Genomic DNA, 15,720 nt, shown 5'->3' with positions numbered 1-15,720 from the left:
AGTGAGTTTTTTCTATCTTCTTTCCCATTTGAGTTTTCAAGCTGTTGACTTTTTTCTCCTGACTCTCCTGCATCACTCTCATTTGTCTTTCCAGTCTTTCACACCTCTCTCTAAATCTTCCTTCTTTCTCTCTACTTTCTTTTCAAAGTCCCTTTTGAGTGCTTCCAAGGCCTGAGACCAATTTATATTTTTCTTGGAAACTTTGACTTTATTATTATCTCCTTCTGAGGGTGTATTCTGATCTATCTTTCCCCCAAAGAAACTCTATCATCTACTGTTTTCTTGGCTGACTCATTTCATGCTGGAAGTAGATGTCTTATTGAAATCTGATTCTCTATGGTTGGAAGCTTAGCATGCCTGTGCTCCTCCCCCACTGGGCAGCCACCACTCAATTTGGCTCACTGGTTCAGAACCAGGGCACTTTACCCCAACTCCAGCAGAGACTTCACCCTGGCCAACTGCTGAACCCCCTCACTGGTCTGTGAGCTGAGTCTCAGAAGAGGCTGCTGGCACTGAAGACTCAGAGTTGTCTGTTCCTGAGTGGGTCTGGGCCACATGCTGAGCTCCTCTTTCAGCCTGATCTACAGGTAATTCCAGTTGTCATCTTTGGTTAGAAAATAGTCTCACTCTGTTCTTATATGTTAGGCGGCTTTTTTATTGGGGGGGGGGCATTATTTGGGAGTGAGTGGACAGATTTGTCAGGAGCTAGGGGGATTCACAGTCTCTCCTCAGCCATTTTGCTTTCAGCCCTTTGAGTTTGTTTTTTTAGAAAAAAAAGGAATAACTTCTTCAAGGTCTTTGCAATAAAATGAATAAGGATTTTTGAAGGTTTTTTTTCCCTTTCTTTGGTTATGTTTAATGTTTTGTATCACAAAAAAGGAAGCAAAAATAGTTCAAATTTTATTTATTTCAAAGGGACTTGGTGACGTCCCCATATAATTTTCATAATTATGTAGGGAAAGTGCCATTCTGAGCTCAATTATTGTATCCATCTTGGTAGTCCAGTGGATACAGAGGGATGGGATAGCAATGATATTTTCTTGCTTTGAGGTATTCTATATATCACTGGTAAGCATTTCTCTCTGTAATCGTTTCTACATAAATGTAGCTCAATATATTTAGGAAAGATAAAGCATATTATTTGAAAAGTCATTGTCAAAAGCATCAATTTAAATATTCAAGAATGTGTTCAAAACAAATGGGATTTAGTGGCAGCTAAGTGGTATAGTGGACCACTGGCCCTGGCATCAAGAAGACTTGAGTTGAAATCCAGCTTCAGACATTTGACACATTATCTATGTGATGCTGGGCAAGTCACTTAACCCTGATTGACTCTTTAAAAAAAAAAAAGAATTTGGGAAAGTTTAAAACATTGGACAAATGCGAAGTATGACAATTATTCTATGAGCCAGTATCTTCACAGTTGCCCTCAGAGTTATATTTGACAAATATTATTTTGCATATTACAAAAATGAATGAACTGAGCCCTAAAGACATTAACTTTTTTGAGGTTAGAAGACCAACATTTCAAAAGCACTTAAGAGGTTAGCTAGTGGAACACTTGGTTTTCTATATGTATTTTCTAGCCATGTAATATATGTGTACATAACATGGTATATGTAAACACATAAAGAGATTGCTCGAATGGAAGTTTGGATAAATATCTCTAAAATCTTACCTACACTTTTCCAAAGGAAACCGTAAAACCTGAATTTAGGAAAGTAAGCATAGGACCATAGCTATACCCTTCTTATCTGAGAGATAGGAGTAACAGACTTAAATTATATTTATTTTACCTAAAGTTTACTGATCTAAGGCACAAATTTAAGATTCAAAAACGACTTCCCTGGCTTTTAAATGGAGAGGGCACCTCAAGCTTCCAGTTCCCATCAAATACTATTTACACAAAAGTCTTTCAGAAATAGTGAATAGTTAATAAAAATATTTCTTCAAGGAGATGAGGAACAAAAATCAGAAAAACTGTATAGGTAAAAATATATAGGTGACCAACAAAGCCCTGTAGCAAGAGATAGACAGAGAAATCCCATTTAAAAATAACTGTAGACAATATAAAATACTTTGGAGTCTACCTGCCAAAATGAACCCAGGAACTATATGAACACAATTCCAAAACACATTTCACACAAATAAAATCAGATCTAAATAACTGGGAAAATATGAATTGTTCACAGGCAGACCAAGCCAATATAATAAAAATGACAATTCTACCTGTTAATTTCCTTATTCAGTGCCATACCAATCAAACTACCAAAAATTATTTGATACAGATAGAAAAAAAAATAACATAACCCATGTGGAAGACAAATGGTCAAGAATAACAAAGGAATTCATGAAAAAAAAAATACAAAGAAAGGTAGCCTAGCAAGACCACTACTAAGTCTGTATCCCAAAGAGATCATAAAAAAGGGAAAAAGACCTAAATGTGCAAAAATATTTACAGCAGTTCTTTTTTTGGGGACAAAAAAATTGGAAATTGAGGGGATGTCCATCAATTGGGGAATGGCTGAACAAACTGTGGTATATGAATGTAATGGAATATTTTTGTGAAATAAGAAATGATGAATAAGCAGAAAAACCTGAAAAGATTTGTATGAATCAATGCAAAGTAAAAGGGGCAGAAGCAAGAAAACATTGTACATAGAATCAGCAACACTGTGTAAAGATCAACTATGAATGACTCAGTTCTCTCAACAACACATGATCCAAGACAAATACAAAGGACTCATGAAGGGATATGCCATTCCCATCTAGATAAAGAACTATGTTTTCCACTTTATTATTTTTTGACCTGTTTCTTCTTTCACAACTCTGACAAATATGGAAATGTTTTACATGATAAATAACCTCTATCAAATTGCCCACCATTTTAAAAAGAGGGGGGAGGGAGAAAAATTTGGAATTCACAATCTCATAAAATGAATGCTAAAAATTGTCTTGATGTATAATTGGGGAAAAATACTATCAAAATATATAGGAAAACGGGGCAGCTAGGTGGTGCAGTGGATAGAGCACCAGCCCTGGAGTCAGGAGTACCTGAGTTCAAATCCGGCCTCAGACACTTAACACTTACTAGCTGTGTGACCCTGGGCAAGTCACTTAACCCCAACTGCCTCACTAAAAAATAAAAATAAAAATATATATATATATATATATATATATATATATGAAAACATGATTGAAAAGATGGAGGCGAGCAAAGCTAAGAACTTGAATAATAAAAGAAACATTCCCAATCTTACTAAAACGGAAATTCTCATAAATGTCTAGGAAAGAAAGCTAGAAATTGAGGTCATGTTGTGGTTCTAAGTTTTAATACATGTTTGCCATTTCCAAAGTATTTTTTCTCTCTCCTCCCTAAGGATGATCTCAAAGAGCATCTGAAACTACCAGTGTCCTTTCTTGAAGAAGGAATGATAAATAAATCTCCTTTCCAGAGCTTTTATGCTGACTTTGTCCCTCATGCAGTGATACAACATTGAGTTTTCATTATCCCTATTTATTGGGAGACACACAAAATATTCCAGACTTGGCTAGAAACCTGGTTTACACAGTGGAGGAAATTAAACCTAGAGAAGTTAAGAAATAGTAATGTTTATATGTATATGAATGTGCATATGAATGTGTATGCATATATATGTGTGTATGGGTATAAAAATGTGTGGATATATGTGTGCATGTATACATATATCTGTGAACAAACATTGACAAATAAATTACTGAACCGAATACTATTTTTAAGAAATAGAGGGAGGGTCAGCCAGGTAGCACAGTGGATAAGGCACCAGCCCTGGATTCAGGAGAACCTGAGTTCAAATCCAGGCTCTGACACTTGACACTTACAAGCTGTGTGACCCTGGGCAAGTCACTTAAACTTCATTGCCCCCCCCCAAAATGAGAAGAATTATAAAGTTACCAATAAAAGCCAAATCAAACCAAAAAGGAGCTATTCTAGAAAATTCAAGAAAATGAGATAAATTGCAAAACAAAAATATTACAGAAGTGTTCAGCAAAATTTAAAATAAGATAAGCAAATTAACATGCAATCAATATGCTATAGCCCTAGGATCATAGTTCCAAAGATTAACTGAATAATTTTCAAAGTACTTTGGGACATTGATTCTGGCCATACATGGAAGATGTGCTTTTCCAGGTGAGGGGAAGAAAGGAAGATAATATTATGTACTTGCTTTATGGCTGGAAGGAAAGTGAAGCATCATCTTGTGATCTAGGGTCAGAAACACAATTGGGGAAATCTGAGCGACATAGTAAGATACATGTGTTAAGCAACTACATTCAACTGTTGTGTTTTAAATTCAGTAACTTTTATTTAATATGCCCATACTTCTTTCCAAACAATTTCTACAAGTTTGAATTTTTGCCAACAATGAAGAAATGTGTGCCTGTGCCTGCATAACCCTGCCAGTCCTGGATTTCACTGCTTTTAACTAATTTTTTTTTTGCTAATTTTAAGTGTGAGAAATGAAGTTGAACATTTTTCAAAGAGATTATTAAAATATGTGCTTCCTTTTTTGAAAATTCAGATCCTTTGTAAAATGGGAATTAACATAATGACTTCTTAACTCTTTTAAAAATCAACTTTCTAATAGGATTACAAATTTAGAATTAGAAGGGCCCCCAGGGCTCATCTTGGTAAATGCTAGAAATGATATCTGTTTCTCTCAATCTCAGTTTAGTACTTTTTCTACTGTACCAGAATTATCTAGTGCTAGTAAGTTTCCTCTAGATTATGCACATCATTTGAACCTTCCAAGATCATTTTTGGGTGCTCATTATCACCCAGAAATTAGCTATATCTCTAGCTTCAAGTAAGATGGAAATATGATTGACATATCTTCATTATTCCATTAGAACTATGGAAAAAAATTTAAAAAGAACTCTGGGAAACTATTGGAATTAATGCTTTTTTAAAATTTGGAAGATTATATATTTAAACTCAGTGACACATCTTTCATGAAAATGTCAATATTGAAAATTTTTAGTTTTGTTTAATTACAAACAAGTGTTGGCTACAAAAAAGAATTCTACCATAAAGCAGTTTTTCTCTACCCATGGATAATATTATCTAAACAGAAACTAGACCACTAAAGAAAAGTTTTCAGGAATTTAAAAATATAGAATTAATATATGCCATGCAAAATTTACCAATAAATGAATCACAAAATATTTGAGAAAATATCTTTTTTTTCTCCTTACGTATTTTTACTGTGGCTGGTAGTCTAAACACTAGGTCTTCAATTATCAATTATCAGTATTGCCTTCAAACACAGGTTGAAATAAATGATACTAATAGGCACATAAATGTCATAATTTCCTTCCAGCTTTCTCCCCTTTACATCTACCACACTGATTTTTTAAAATATGTGGTGAAATTCAGAGAAAGCAGTATAGTACTTTCATTGCAATGAGTTCTTATTAGTTGGCATAAGGGCACTTAGATATGAATCCAAATGGAAAACTGAATCCTTCTTTGGGGGGATCACCTGACATAAAAGGAGGATTAAACATCGTGTCTTTATACTCTAAATTTTATAAAGTTCTGCAGCTGACCTCCACATAATTTACATAGGGCTTTTTAGAGGTGTGTAGAACTTCATAGGATAAATAGAGTTTCCCCTTGACTAGAAAGAATGTGGAAGCTAGTATGAACACAATGAAGGTAATTTCCATAGCTTTTTTCATAGTTTAATTCACCAGACTCAATGAGAGTATGCAAAATGAGTAATATGTCATCAAAAACTACACATTTAAGTGATATGGGAACTTGGCAAGACCTTGCATGATTGCTGGCAGAAAAGATGACCTTTTGTCTTTTTTCAGTATCTCTGTGTGCAGCAGCATCTTTCAGTATTCTCTGCTTCTGGAAATTCTTGCTCTAGCTTCTCTTCTGTTTTCTTTCTATCTCCTTTGAATTCTCAAAAGAGATTTTCTCTTCTTATATGACAAGAACTTTCTTGATGTGTGAATGTCTTTTGTATCTTCACTTCTATTTATTTGATTCTTAGATACAGAGCTGATTTTAACAACTCTGGCTTAACACAATAATTTTAGCTCTTCACAAAACCAGATATCACTTTAATGACATGAAGAGAAATATGACCCAGTGCGTCTTATTTAAAGAGCTTCTGTTCTGCCTCACAACACATTTCAGAAATCAGTTTTGACCATTCATAATAGGAGACAATCAATACAATGATATTTGTAGACATTAAAATCACCAAGTTCTACCAATAGTTCATACAAGTTTTTCACAGCAGCCTCTGCCTTAACTTTTTATGCTTTTAAGGAGAAATTACTTTTCTTCAGTTTTCTTTGCTTCCAGTCTTTAATTATTTGTCCCAGATTCTCCAAATAAAATTTACATTAGTTTACTAGGTCTCCTTCAAATTCTCTTGGTTTCTGGTTTTCTTTTCAGACCTTGGATGCCTTTTCTGTTTCTGTTAGAAGTCAAATTTTGTACAAGGGAATAATGTATTTAACTCCATAAGTGGAACTGTCACCAATCCAGCTACATCAGGATTCTGTTCCCTGAACATGGCCTGATATTCTTTCAAGTTCTTGATACAGGACTCTGAATCAGATAAGATGGCAGATGCCAAGGCAATAATGTGTATTTTTTTTTCTCCTGTAGTTTCCTCTTCCTCTCAATTAAAATTTTCTTCTGTAGTTAGCTTTGGTATGAGATCCTCTGCAACCACTTCCTCAAACTCTATTTTTCCTTGTTATTCCTCTTCATTTTTGTTAATATGGACAACTGTCTTCTTTCTGATATGTGAAATAATACTGTACTTATCTTTGACAGGAAGCAGGTAAATTACTTCTTTTCCTGGCTCACTTGGCACTCATATTGGTACTTTCTTGTATTTGTCTATTATGTTCCCCTGCTTCCATTTCTTTTTTGTCTTTGTTTGGTTTTTGTTTTTTTTTTTTTTGCAGGGCAGTGGGGGATAAGTGATTTGTCCAGGGTCACACAGCTAGTGTCAAGTGTCTGAGCCTGGATTTGAACTCAGGTACTCCTGAATCCAGGGCCAGTGCTTTATCCACTGTGCCACCTAGCTGCCCCCCTCCTGCCACTTCCATTTCTTGATGTGAATGGGTTCACTAGAAGAAAAAGCTCTAGTTAAAAATGATGACCTTTGACCTAAATCCTTCAGTAACTGAAAGTAATCTTCATCCCTCATGTACAAAAGAAGACAATGCTTTTCCTCCTCTGTTCTTTAAGCTTTATGTATTTGCTTTCCAATGTCCAGTAGAACAGGTTTCTTAGATACATCTTTTATAGCTTGTCTGTTTCCTTCGTTCTTCTAAGTATTTCTTGGCAGTCCTTTGCCATTTATGTTGCTTATTTTCCAACTTGTTTTTAAGTTTGACTTTACTAATTTTCAGGTTCTTCCATGGGGACCATAGAAGAGAAGGACCCCAGAACCCTGAAAACATAAATTGTGTCTACCCCATTTAATTCTACAGAGATTAGTGGTATAATGATTTTTCCATATATTCTTATTCATTACTCTTTTATCTCTTTAAATGAAACCATTTTGTAAGTATCTAAATTATAAAGTCATTCATCCCCCCCCCCCGCCCCAAAAGAATATATGGCTTAGTAAAATGATAACTATCTCTGGGACAGGGCATCTGAGTTTGAGTTCATTTCTGCCTCTAACACAAAATGCTATGAGGCCATGTAGGTATATTTTTAGAACTTAATATCTCCATCTGTTGAAAAGGAGTTTGGACTGGATAATCCCTAATGTCAATTTTAATTTCAAATGCTATGACTCATATAATTATGGGGAATTATTTGTTTTATTGTAGAAAATTTCATTTCACAAAAGAAAGGCAAGCCACACAAAGATATAGATAAGATATGAGATAACAAGAAAAAAAATTATAAAATAAACCAGTATATAGCAATGCAATATTGATATTTCTAATAATTATAATATCTGTACATGACATTTGAAAATAAGCCTAATTTTCAGCTGATAAAAATGAAAAATGAACCTAAGCATTTTAACTGAGTATAAAAAGTGTTATGCAGTGTATTGGACCTTCTCAGATTTCTAATCTTCTTTCTTATCACTTTATGCTCTATAAAACTGCCACACTGACTTTCTTGCTGTCTCTAAAACAGAATATTCCATTGTTTGAAACAATGCCATTTCCATGGCTGTCCATAAAGTCTGGAATGTACTTCCTCACCTCGTTCTCCTGGTTTCCAACTTCCTTAAAAACAACAACAACAACAAAAACCAGCTAAAATTCCACCTTTAAGATATTATTCTCTGGGCAGCTAGATGGCACAGTAGATAAAGCATCAGCCATGGATTCAGGAGCACCTGAGTTCAAATCTGGCAACAGAAAAGACACTTGACACTTACTAGCAGTGTGATCCTGGCCAATTCACTGAGCCCTCATTGCCCTGCAGGAAAAAAAAAAAGAGAGGCTATTCTAAATTCCCTCTCCTTCCCTTGCCAATAACTTACCTTTTAGATTACCCCCAAAAAATGTATTTTCAATTTACACACACAAGCAGGTGTGTATGTATGTGTATTTAAGTATATATGTAACATTATATAAATTGTGACCATATATGTTGTATGTGTCCTCATGGTTATGTTTAGATATGGCTCAAAAGGAAGTAAGAATAGGTATTTTTCCCCTTACCCTTTTGGAAGTGAGATTTTGATTCTTTCCAGAAGGGTGAAATAAATGATTATTAATAACTAATGATTAGTAGAGATACAGATTTCCCCATTTTTCTTTTACCCTCATTTCAAGACCTTGATCTCTGAAGGTGGAGCTAACCTTCTCTCCTATCCAGAACCTATTTAAGTGAGGCTGCCATTGTGTTCCCCTCAGGTTTAGGTAGGGATAAAATTTTTAAATAGATTGCCCAAGCCTGGGCCTTACAAGTAGAAGACATAATTAAAGTTCCGGTCTAGCTGCTCATTGTAATATTCATTTTCTCATTAATTGTTAGCCAATCAGAGTTGATTGCAATTCTGGAAAACAGCTATTCTTTCTTCCAAGGGCATGAAAACTATGAGCCAACCACCATGATTATCTTTGTTATAAGAGAAAGATACTTGAATGACCATCCTTTTATTAAAAACTTACCCAGAAATTATGTCTCTTGACCCTTTGTCAATGTCACAAGGGACAGCAAGAAAATGGGTTGAGAGGCTGGCCTATCTGCTCTCCTCAGAAAGAGATGGTGCCATGCTAAAATAATAATATTTATATTTTCCCTTAAATAGTTAATCTAAGGGAAATAATTTTTTAAATTCAAGTTGCCCTCCTGATTACTATCCCTTAATGGTGCAAGAGTATCTCAAGGGGGCAGCTAGGTGGCACAGTGGATAGAGCACCAGCCTTGGAGTGGGGAGGACCTGAGTTCAAATCTAGTCTCAGACACTTAGCACTTACTTTCTGTGTGACCCTAGGCAAGTCACTTAACCCCAATTGCCTCACAAAAAAAAAGGTATCTCAAACTATATATGCAAGCCTTGGCACCCTTCCTACCAATGACAGTTCCACAAGAAACATACATAGTGGGAGGTCAAACAGGCCTATTGTTGCTTGCAGACAAGAGCACAGAACAGGGGAATGGTGAAGCTGCCTCTCCTTAAATCAGACACTTTCTAAGATCAGCATCTTTTTCTGTCTGCATGCTGGAAGCTGTGCTCCACTTTAAGAAGGACTTAAAAGTGAAGAAATAGGCTGGCAAAATGAGCAGACAGAAAAAGATGTTGATCTTAGAAAGTGTCTTTTGTGACAAGGAAGATCAAAATACAGCCTCAGAAGAAGATAACAAAGTCAAAGCTCCTATATTCAAAGCTTCCAAGAAAAATATCAATTGGGCTCAGGCCATAAAATCACTTAAAAAGGACTGTGGAAATAAAGGGAGGTGGAGGGAAAAATGGAAAGAGAAATGAGAGTGATGTAAGAAAATCATGAAAAAAAAAAAGTCACCAGCTTCCAAAGCTGACTTGGCCAAACAGAAAAGCAGGTATAAAAGCTCTGTGAAGAAAATAATTGCTTAAGAATTAGGAATAAGCAAGTGGAAGCTAATGGCTTTATGAGAAATCAAGATACAACAAAGCAAATCCAAATGAATGAAAAAATAGAGGCCAATGTGAAATATCTCCTTGGAAAAATAGCTGACCTGGAAAATAGATCCAGGAGATATAATATGAAAATTATTAGACTACCCGAAATCCATGATCAAAAAAAGAGCTTAGACATCATCTTCTAAGAAATTATCAGGGAAAATTACCCTGATATCCTAGAAGCAGAAGGCAAAATAGAAATTGAAAGAATCCACCTATTACTCCTGAAAGAGATCCCAAAATGAAAACTTCCAGGAATGTTATAGCAAAAGTCCAGACTTCCCAGATCAAAGAGAAAATATTGCAAGCAGCCAAAAGGAAACAATTCATGTATAGTGGAGCCACATTCAGGATAACACAAAATCTAGCAGCTTTTACATTAAAGGATCAGAGGGATTGGAATATGATATTCCAGAGGGCAAAGGAACTGGGATTACAACCAAGAATCACATATCCAGCAAAACTGAGTATAATCTATATGGGGGGGAAATGGGAATTCAATGAAAGAGAGGACTTTCAGGCATTCTTGATGGAAGGAAATGAGTTAACTAGAAAATTTGACTTTCAAATACAGGACCCTAGAAAACCATAAGAAGGTAAATAGGAAAAAAAAAATCATAAGGGATATTAAATGGTTAAACTGTTTACATTCCTCCATGAGAAGATGATACTTGTAAACCATAAGAACTTTCTTGTTATTAAGGTAGCTGAAGAAAGTTTATTTAGACATCAGGCACAGGTGTGAGTAAAATATGAAGGGATGGGGGCAGCTAGGTGGCACAGTGGATAGAGCACTGGCCCTGGATTCAGGAGTACCTGAGTTCAAATCCGGCCTCAGACACTTGACACTTACTAGGTATGTGACCCTGGGCAAGTCACTTAACCCCCATTGTCCCACAAAAAAAAAAAATGAAGGGATGATATATTTAAAAAAAAATAAAATTAAGGGATGAGAGGAATGCTCTAGGAGAAAAGTAAATGGAGAGCTGAAATTGGGTAAAGTAGCTCACATAATAGAAGCAAGAAAAAGCTTATGGAATGGAGGGGAAGATGGGAGAGGTGCTGGGGAGTGAGTGAGTCTTATTCTCATCAGAATTGGCTCAAAGAGGGAATAATATACACACTCAATTGGGCATAGTTATCTATCTTACCCTGGAGGAAAGTAGGAGGGGAAGTGGATAAGTGGAGAGGGGTGAAAGAAGGGAGGGCAGATTGGGGGAGGGCAGTTAGAAGTTGAGGAAGGATAGGGCAAAAGAAGATAGAAAATAGAGTAAATTTCAAGGGGGAGAGAATAGAATGGAGGGAAATACAGGTAGCAATAGTAACTGTGGGAAAAAAACATAACATAACAAAACAAAACAAAACAAAAACCTTGATGCAAGTTTGTCTGATAGGGCCCAGTTCTCAAACATATAGAGAACTGAGTCAACTTTGTTAAAATGGGAGCCATTCCTCAATTAATAGATGATCAAAAGACATGAAGTTTTCAGATGAAATAATCAAGGCTACCTATAGCCATATGGAAAAAATGCTCTAACTCACAATTTTTTTTTTCTTTTTGGCGGGGCAATGGGGGTTAAGTGACTTGCCCAGGATCACACAGCTAGTAAGTGTCAAGTGTCTAAGGCCAGATTTGAACTCAGGTCCTCCTGAATACAGGGTCAGTGCTTTATCCACTCTAACTCACTATTGATTGGAGGGATTCAGGTCAAAACAATTCTAGCTACTGCTTCATGCCTATTGGATTGGATATTGGGACAGCAAGAGGTAAATGACAGATGTTGTAGGGGATATGGGGAAAATGAGACATTAATATGTTCTTGGTAAACTGATTCAAACATTCTGTAGAGCAATTTGGAGCTATGGCTTAGGGACTATAAAACCATGCATACTCTTTGACCTAACAATACTAGGTTGATATTCTAAAAGAGATTTTTTTAAAAGGGTTAAATTCAAGATTAGGATGATGCCCATCAATTAGGGAATGGCTGAACAAATTGTGGGATGAAATTGTGATCTGACACTATTGTGCTGTAAGAAATGATAAGCAGGATGCTATCAGAAAAACCTGGAAAGTCATACACAAACTGATTCAAAGTGAAATATTCTGTATACAAAATAACAGCAATATTGTAAGATGATCTGATGCTAATGACTTAGTTATTTTCAGCAATGCTATGATCCAAGACAACTCTGAAGGACTTATGAAAAATGCAACATATCTACAGAGGAAAAAGTGATAGTATCTGAATACAGATTGAAACATATTTTTTCAGTTCCTTCTAAAGTTTTTTTTTGTCTGTTTAGTGAGGAGATTTTTGCATGACTACACATGTATAACTTATATTGAATTGCTCAAATTCTTTTTTTTTTTTTTTTTTTTGGTGAGGCAATTGGGGTTAAGTGACTTGCCCTGGGTCACACAGCTAGTAAGTGTGAAATGTCTGAGGCCGGATTTGAACTCTGAATCCAGGGCCGGTGCTCTATCCACTGCGCCATCTAGCTGCCCCCGAATTGCTTGAATTCTTAAGGGGGTTTGGTAAGAGAGGGAGAACGAGAATGTGGAACACAAAGTTGTAAAAATTGATGTTAAAATGTATTTTTATATATAATTTGGGAAAATAAAATTCTAAACAAAAAAACACATAATAAATAAAAAATACATTTATCTAAACAGATGGCAAAACAGAAAACAAACTTTATTTATGTGGAGACTAGATAACATACAAAGGGAAGTGAATTCTCATAATGGGAGTGAGATAACCAAGAGAATCTCAGATTTCACACAAGTTGAAGTTTCCCAAAGTCTCATCAGCATGGTGGATTATCATCTCTCTATATGGGATGCTCTGGTGGTGGTGTTTAGTTGTTTTAATCATGTTCTCCCTCCCTTCCTTTATTCCTTCCACATATAATTAAATTAGCATATACTTTTCAAATGATCTCATTTTTAAATAATGGCGGAAGACTGAGTATTGATTTGTTTTTTTTTGTTTTTTGCAGGGCAATGAGGGTTGTGACTTGCCCAGGGTCACACAGCTAGTAAGTGTCAAGTGTCTGAGGCTGGCTTTGAAGTCAGGTCCTCCTGAATCCAGGGCCAGTGCTTTATCCACTGCGCCACCTAGCTGCCCCCTGAGTATTGATTTGGATATTGTTCCTAGAGCAAGAGGGGAAAGGGGGAGGGAAGGAGGAAAAGAGTACAGAAAGAAAGGAAGCAAATAAGTATTTATAAAATATCTACTATATTCCAAGCACTCTATTAAATATTTTGGGCAGCTAAGTGGTGAGATTGATAGAGCATGGGGCCTGAAATTAGGAAGACTCATCTTCCCAAATTCAAATCTAAGATCAGACACTTACTATGTGACAGACTCTAAGCAATGTCACTTAACCTGTTTTCCTCAGTTTCTTCATCTGTAAAATGAGCTGGAGAAGGAAATGGTAAACTACCCTAGTAACTCTGCCAATAAAACTCCAAATGGGGTCGTGGACTCTTGGAAATGGCTAAAAAAATGACTGAACAACTAAACACTTTGAAAATATCCCAATTTTTTATTTGACTAAACTAAGGTAGACAAAAGTTAAGTAACGGGCAGGGTCACACAGCTAGAAAATGACTTTGAATAGATTTGTATTCAGGTCTTTCTGAGGTCCTCAGGTCTTCCAGGAGGAGCTCTCTCCACTATACCAAATATGTAGTTGACAGGTAATCTGGCATACAAAGAACTGTCATGCTGTACTGACTACATGCCTATCACTGAAATGAGGAAGACCTGGATTGTTGAGTGTGAGCATTCACCAAATCTGTATCTTCATTCATTTAGAATGAAAAACAGGAAAAATTTAGTCTCTCACCTTTATTGTTATTATTCAGTTGTTTCAGTTATATGTCACTCTCCATGATCCCATTTAGGGTTTCCTTGGCAAAGATACTAGAGGGTATTTTTGTTTGTTTGTTTGTTTTTTATTTGTTTGTTTTGCCATTTCCTTATCTAATTCATTTTATAGATGAGGAAATAAGCCAGAGTTAAGTGACTTGCCCAGGATCATACAGCTAGTAAGTATCTGAGGCCAATTTTGAATTCGGGATAATGAGTTTTCATGACTTCGGGCCCAGCCCTCTCAACTAGTTAGTCACAAAACTCTTCACACTATGTCTCTGCACTCACACTACTGCATAGTAGTCATTCGTAGTACCCACAATTCTCTTATCCAATGAGGCATTTTATATTTAGCAATTGTGACACACAACTCTATACAATGCAAGTCTTCCTCCTGATAATGTTTGGGGAACTTCCTGTTGATGGCTGTGAGGAAAAACTCTGTTTTCGCTTAATAAATCATTTTTTCTTAGAAAAACTATCTTTTGCCAACTTATTCTGCAGGTATACTTTCAAGATATTTCCCTTCTCTTTCCTTCACTCCTTCTTTTCTTCCCTCTTTTCATTTCATTCTATATCTATGGTTAAAGGAGTGATTCAAAGCCAATTCAGTGACCTCTCTTCTCAATAATTATAATTCTTGTGCATGAAATAATATACTGTACCTTTTTTAAATTTATGATTTACCTTTTGCTTCCATTTCACTGCTAATTAAACTAACTTATTTTTGCTTATGTTAGCTTCTGTTGCTCTGTTGGATTATATCTTCAAAATAATAATATATTTATCTATCACAAAATAGCATTATTTTACTTTTTAAAATTATATCCAAAAAAAGAAAATGAAAACATTTTTTTAATTATTTTAACTTTTTACAACTTGGCATTTGTTTGGAAAGCAGCTGATCGTTCATTTACAGAAATGAATGATGTGGAGAATTATAAACTAACAATTTCTAAACAAAGATTTCTTGTCTTTGTTTACAAATTTCATGTTCAAATATAGTATAGAATGAGACAATGAAATGCATCCATGATTCTATATGAACTCGTAGTCACAGAAAATTTAACATACTTTTTGCATGATATATTAAATAATAAATGTACTATATTCATTTTCAATTGGATTGAATATAGACTGATACCAAGAAAAATTTTTTAATTTTTAGAGCCATCCAAAAATGAAATGGGTTATATCTGGGAGATCTTCATTCAAAAACTTGAATCCCACTTACTACATGCATTTTACTGGGGGCATCCTTTTTTGGAATACAAGTGGAATAAAATGGCACTGAGTCTTTTTTCAGCTCTGAACTTCCATGACCCTAAACCTTGGAAATATAGGAAGAATCCTTGAGGTTGAGTCCTGCCCTTACTACTTAGGACATATGTGCCTATTTTTCTCATCTCTATGTATGTATATGTGTATATGCATATGAATATTATATATATATATAAAATTCTCAAATTTCCTTTCCTGTCCTATTCTCTCTGCTGACCTGTAATCTCATATCACCAACTACCTTTCAGACATCTTGAAATGGATGTCCAGTAGATATCTTCAACTCAAAATGTACAAAACATGGGGCAGCTAGGTGGTGCAATGGATAAAGCACCGGCCCTGGATTCAGGAGGACCTGAGTTCAAATCTGGCCTTAGACACTTAACCCTTAATAGCTGTGTGACCTT

At 35.5% G+C, this 15,720-nt stretch overlaps 1 pseudogene; it reads right to left on the bottom strand.

Annotated features, from left to right (window-relative positions):
- Positions 1 to 5,632: 5,632 nt before the first annotated feature.
- The window catches only part of LOC122739215, a 30,156-nt pseudogene continuing 20,068 nt past the window's right edge, over positions 5,633 to 15,720 (bottom strand).

This window comes from Dromiciops gliroides, chromosome 2, assembly GCF_019393635.1.
Source record: "Dromiciops gliroides isolate mDroGli1 chromosome 2, mDroGli1.pri, whole genome shotgun sequence".
NCBI classification, from domain to species: domain Eukaryota; kingdom Metazoa; phylum Chordata; class Mammalia; order Microbiotheria; family Microbiotheriidae; genus Dromiciops; species Dromiciops gliroides.
This window is presented reverse-complemented; position numbering and strand designations above follow the sequence as displayed.